Source organism: Apium graveolens, chromosome 11 (genome assembly GCF_009905375.1).
Source record: "Apium graveolens cultivar Ventura chromosome 11, ASM990537v1, whole genome shotgun sequence".
Classification (NCBI taxonomy): domain Eukaryota; kingdom Viridiplantae; phylum Streptophyta; class Magnoliopsida; order Apiales; family Apiaceae; genus Apium; species Apium graveolens.
The window spans coordinates 33,388,507-33,394,506 of NC_133657.1; the positions used below are offsets into that span (position 1 = coordinate 33,388,507).

At 39.5% G+C, this 6,000-nt stretch overlaps 1 non-coding gene across 1 annotated transcript; it reads left to right on the top strand.

The window, feature by feature from the left end:
* The first annotated feature begins 3,349 nt into the window (after positions 1–3,349).
* Positions 3,350–3,456, top strand: LOC141699536 (small nucleolar RNA R71). The gene has a single exon (XR_012565988.1). It is a non-coding gene; the product is annotated as a small nucleolar RNA R71 (small nucleolar RNA).
* Positions 3,457–6,000: the final 2,544 nt, after the last annotated feature.

Consider the following 6,000-nt stretch of genomic DNA (forward strand, 5'->3'; position numbering starts at 1 on the left):
TCGGCGACTTGATTTTCAGTCCCTTTTCTATCCTTGATCTCTAACTCAAACTCAAACTCCTGAAGTAAAAGAACCCATCGAATCAACCTTGGCTTCAATTCCTTCTTTGAGATGAGATATCGAATTGTTGCGTGATCAGTAAAAACTGTCACCTTCATCCCTAGTAGATAAGATCAAAATTTTTCAAAACCATAGACGATAGCCAAAAGTTCTTTCTCAGTAGTGGTGTAATTCAGTTAAGCACCATTAAAAGTCTTACTAGCATAGTAGACTACATGACATAGGTTGTTCTTGCATTGCCCAAGAACTGCTCCAACTGCATAGTCACTCACATCGCACATCATTTCAAATGGTTCTGACCAATCAGGTGGAGTTATGACAGGTGCCATAATCAAACTCTTCTTCAATGTTTCAAAAGCAGCAAGATACTCGTCATCAAACTTGAAAGGAACATTTTTTTCTAGCAAATTGCACAACGGCTTCGAAATCTTTGAGAAGTCCTTGATGAAATGCCTATAGAAACCCGTATGACCAAGAAAACTGTGAATTCCCTTAACAGATATTGGTGGAGGAAGATTTTCCATCACCCCTACCTTGGCTTTGTCCACCTCTAGACCTTTACTAGAAACCTTGTGACCAAGAATAATGCCTTGGCGCACCATAAAATGACATTTCTCCCAATTGAGAACCAAGTTGGTTTCAACGCACCTTTTCAACACCAACCCAAGATTGTGCAAGCACTCATCATAAGAAGTTTCAAAGACTGAGAAATCGTCTATGAACACTTCTACATTATTTCCAATTATATCAGAGAATATAGCCATCATACATCTCTAAAAAGTGGCTGGCGCTCCACATAGCCCAAAAGAAACTCTTCGGAAAGCAAAAGTGCCGAAAGGACATGTGAATATAGTCTTCTCTTCATCTTCTGGAGTGATACAAATCTGATTATATCCTGAATAGCCATCCAGAAGACAATAGTAATCATGCCAAGCCAATCTATCAAGCATCTAATCAATGAAAGAAAGAGGGAAGTGATCCTTCCTTGTAGCCTTGCTCAGCTTCCTATATTCCATGCAAACTCTCCACCCCGTAACTGTTCGTGTAGGAATAAGCTCATTCTTCTCATTTGCTACCACAGTGATACCACCTTTCTTTGGTACACACTGAACTGGGCTCACCCATGAACTGTCAGAAATAGGATAGATGATCCTTGCATCTAGCCACTTGAGGATTTCCTTCTTCACAACCTCTTTCATGATCGGATTTAGCTTTCTTTATTGCTCAACAGTAGGCTTGCTTCCTTCCTCTAGAAGAATTTTATGCATATAATAAGAAGGGCTGATTCTCTTGATATCTGCTATAGTCCAACCAATTGCCGATTTGAACTCTTTAAGAATTCTCGAAAGTTTCTCCTCATCGTTACCTGAAAGGTCAGATGCAATAATAACAGGCAAAGTAGATGCATCACCTAAAAATGCATACCTCAAGTGTTCAGGTAAAGGTTTAAGCTCAAGAGTATGAGCTTCCTCAATAGATGGCTTGAGGCGCTTCGAAGAACTTTTCAACTCCTCCAATCCAAGAGATTCAAAAGGCATATCCATCTTTCGCTTCCAGGGAGAAGCATTCAAATATTGCAAGTGCTCATCACCTTCATCATCTTCACTATCGAAATTTCCCAACAATGCTTTCTCTAAGGCATCGGACCTTAGAAATCGGTCGAGTTCAGAATTAACCACAGTTTCGACCATTTCCACCTTAAAACACTCCTCATTTTTTATAGGGAATTTCATGGCATTGAACACATTAAAAGTCACATCCTGATCCATCACTCGCATGGTAAGTTCACCTTTCTGCACATCTATCAAAGTCCGGCTAGTAGCCAAGAAAGGTCTTCCCAAGATTATGGGAATTTTCTTATCCTCCTCGAAATCAAGAATTACAAAATTAGCAGGGAAAATGAGTTTATACACCTTGACCAAGACATTCTCCACAATACCTCGCGGATATGTAATAGAACGATCGGTCAACTGCAACGTCATGTATGTAGGCTTTGGATCAGGCAGGTCCAACTTTTTAAAGATTGACAATGACATCAGATTGATGCTAGCTCCCAAGTCACATAGACACTTATCAAATGACACCTTTCCAATGGTGCAAGAAATAGTGAAGCTTCTAGGAATTTTAAGCTTCGGAGGCAATTTCTGTTGCAGCACAGCACTACATTCCTCCGTGAGAGCAACGTTTATAAGTCATCAAACTTCACCTTCCTAGAGAGAATACCTTTCATGAACTTCGCGTAACTAGGCATTTGCTCAAGAGCTTCAGTGAAAGGTATGTTGATGTGAAATTTCTTGAACACCTCCAGAAACTTCGCAAACTGCTTATCCAGTTTCTACTTATGCAGCCTCTTAGGAAAGGGAGGTGGAGGATAGATCTTTTTATCCCCTATATTACCCTCAGGAGGAGTGTGCTCAACAATAGTCTTCCTTGGTTCCACTTCAGCTTCCTTCTGCACTTTTTCTTCATCAGCCTCCACTTCAGAATCTCGAGTCTTAGCTTTTTCGGGATTCACAACCATACCAGACCTCAATGTGATTGCTTTAACATGCTCTCGAGCTTCCTTCTTGCCTGGCACTTGAGTATCGCTCGAAAGCGTGCCAGGTTGATGGTTTAGTAATGCATTAACAATTTGCCCAATCTGATTCTCCAAGGTCTTGATAGAAACAGCTTGGCTCTTGCACATGATCCTCAACTCCTCCAGTTCAGATTTTTCATTAGCTTGAGGTAACTGTTGAAGTTGGAGTTTTTGCTTCGGGGCATATTGCGGTTGCTGAAAACCAGGAGGGTTATACTGCCTTATTGTATATGGCTGATAAGACCGTTGCACCGCATTCTGATTGTTGCTCCAGCTGAAGTTAGGATGATTGCGGTTATTCGGATGATAAGCGGTCAGAGCTTGTTGTTGTGATCTCTGAAAGTTGCTCACAAATTGGGCTGATTCACTAGAAATAACACACTGCTTAGTCTCATGTGCCCCCGCCCAAAGCTCACAAACACTAGTAATCTGATTAATTCCATAATTAGCCAAAGAGTCCACTTTCATCATCAAAGCTTGAAGTTGAGCAGCTATAGCAGTAGCTTGATCCACTTCCAGAATTCCTGCTACCTTTCCTTGCAACATTCTTTGTGTAGGATTCTGGTATTAATTGGCTGCCATTAGCTCAATCAACTCATAAGCTTCATTATAGCTTTTAGCCCATAAGGCTCCACCAGATGCTACATCGAGCATAGTCTAGATTGTGCACCTAAACCATTGTAAAAACAGTTGATAATCATTCAATCAGGCATGCCATGGTGTGGGCACTTCCGTAGCATCTCCTTATATCGATCCCAAGCCTTACACAGAGATTCACCAGTTTGTTTAGCAAACTGAGTAAGAGCATTTCTGATGGCAGCAGTCTTCGCCATAGGAAAGAATTTAGTGAAAAACTTTTGAGCAAGATCCTCCCATTTGGTGATAGACCCTGGTGGTAGAGAATGTAACCAACACTTCACTTTATCCCTCAAAGAGCATGGGAATAGTCGCAACTTGATAAAATCTTCAGACATATCGTTGAACTTGAAAGTGTCGCAGATTTTGATGAAATCCCTGATGTGCATGTTGGGGTCTTCAGTAGGAGAACCCCCAAACTGAACTGAGTTATGTATCATCTGAATCGTGCTCGACTTGATCTCAAAAGTGTTAGCCGCGATGGCTGGCCTGATGATACTTGACTGAATATCATTGATCTTAGGCTTAGAATAGTCCATCAACACCTTAGTATTATCTGCTTGATCTCCCATCTCTAATACAGGTGGTTCTTCGATTTTCTCTTCATCTACTACTTTCTCTTCATCCTCAAAATCTTCCCTTCGCTCCTCTACAACTTCTTCTTCGTTTTTATCCAGAATTCTTCTACGAACTCGCGAACGCGTTTGCATAAATGATCGCTAGAGTACCTGAAATATGACAAGAAAAAGAGTAGGTAAGTAACAATGTCTGAGTCAATGAACTTTAACGATCACTGATGAAAAACACATAAACTAAAAGTTAACACTACAGTCCCCGGCAGCGGCGCCAAAAACTTGTTAGGGCTAAACACGCCCTTATAATTCACGCAAATATACGCGTTCGCCAGTAATATAGAATATTCTCTAGTTCATTCCTACAGAGACTGGATTTAGTTAATTATGTAATTTATGCACTTATGCACCAATGATAAGGTTATTATCCAATGTTAAGACGATAACAATTTTAGGTTATTTATAACTATGAATTAAACTAACAATTATAACTAAGAGAGTACAGAGAGTTTTATATTATATGAGACAAACATGGGATTCTAACTTTATTAAATACTCCATTCAATAACCTTATTGTTCTTCACCTTAGCATGCAATGGTGATGACACTAATCAGATAACACGAAACTGCTAAACGCCAACATTCGTTGCATGAATAACATACTACCAGACATCCACAAAAGAGATAGAAGCTGAATAGACACCAATTATATTGATACCCTATATGTCTATAGAATTTGACAACATAAAGGTTTAAAGCACAAGTTATCTATCATGATTACACAGGGCAAGTAAGATGGTTAAAATTACCTACGAATCATGCATAAAAATAACACATGAACCTATGCCAGCATGGAAAGTTCTAAATCATTAAATTCACTGTCATTTCATTAAAGATTAACACGCTATCTTATAAGTTCGCGAATCTCATAAGACGAATAAGTACAACCAATAGTAGGTTATCATACAATCACCACACACTAAGGTATCGAAACAATTTAACTAAATAAATTCATAAGTAAATCCACTAGAACCCCACGATAACGATTAGCCCAAAATCGGACTCATCATCAACACGGGTTCCGATGAAAGCATGGTATAATAAACATAGTCTTTATACTGAATAAATAACAAAACCAATTATGAAACAAGAGTAAGGTTCACGAATAAGAAAACTAGCATCCAAGTTACAACTTAGAACAAAGATTCAATAGTAAAAACAAGATCTTCTTTGTCTTCGTTGAATCATGCTAACACGGTCTTCTTATGGCTCTCTTTGTGCTCTGGTACGTCTCTCTTTGGAAAACGTCCTTTAATTAAGTATATATAGTAGCCCATGCGAGATAGAAGTTCTCCAATTGTAATTCAAGTAGAATCAGGATTCTGGGATCCCAACCCGGCGCGGCCGCGCGCTTTATTAGCGCGGGCGCGCTTCATCAGCACGGGCGCGCTGGCTTTCTGACAAATTGGTGCGGCCGCGTGCTAGACCAGCGCGGGCGCGCCGTGCTTCTGGAAAAACTTCTGATTTTCTTTAATTCCTACTGCAATCGAGTTGGCTTCCCTAGCTTTATTCTTTGGACACCATCCTAACACCATATTAGCACCAAAATAATGCTAATTCACCTAATTCTTAGAATAATGCCTGAAATGCAAAAACACTAGAAAACACATTAAAATACCAACAACTTGAGTACAAATGCATCAATTCAAAGCTTAATAGAGCATTATAAAGTGTCATAAATGCCACTCAACAATAATTTCGACCAGGACTGCCCCTTTGATCAGGATCCTGATCGAATTATCGATAATTTTTCTTGTCATGGTCATTTCGACTAGGATACAATTCCATCAGGAGTTTTGGTTGAAATTTCTCACCCCAATCATTCTTGACCACAATCCTAACCAAATTATGGACCATTTCATCCTGGTCGTGAAAATTTTGGTCAAGAATTCATTCGACCAGGGTTGGCTAAATTCTAACTATAATTTCAACCAGAATTTGTTCTTTTGACCAAGAATCCTGACCAAATTAAGGATCAATTAATTCTGGTCATGGAAATTTCGACCAGAACGTCCTTCAATAAGGATTCTGGTTTACACTTCAAACTATTTCGATTAGGATCCTGGTTATGAAAGCTATATCAGAGTGGAGTGA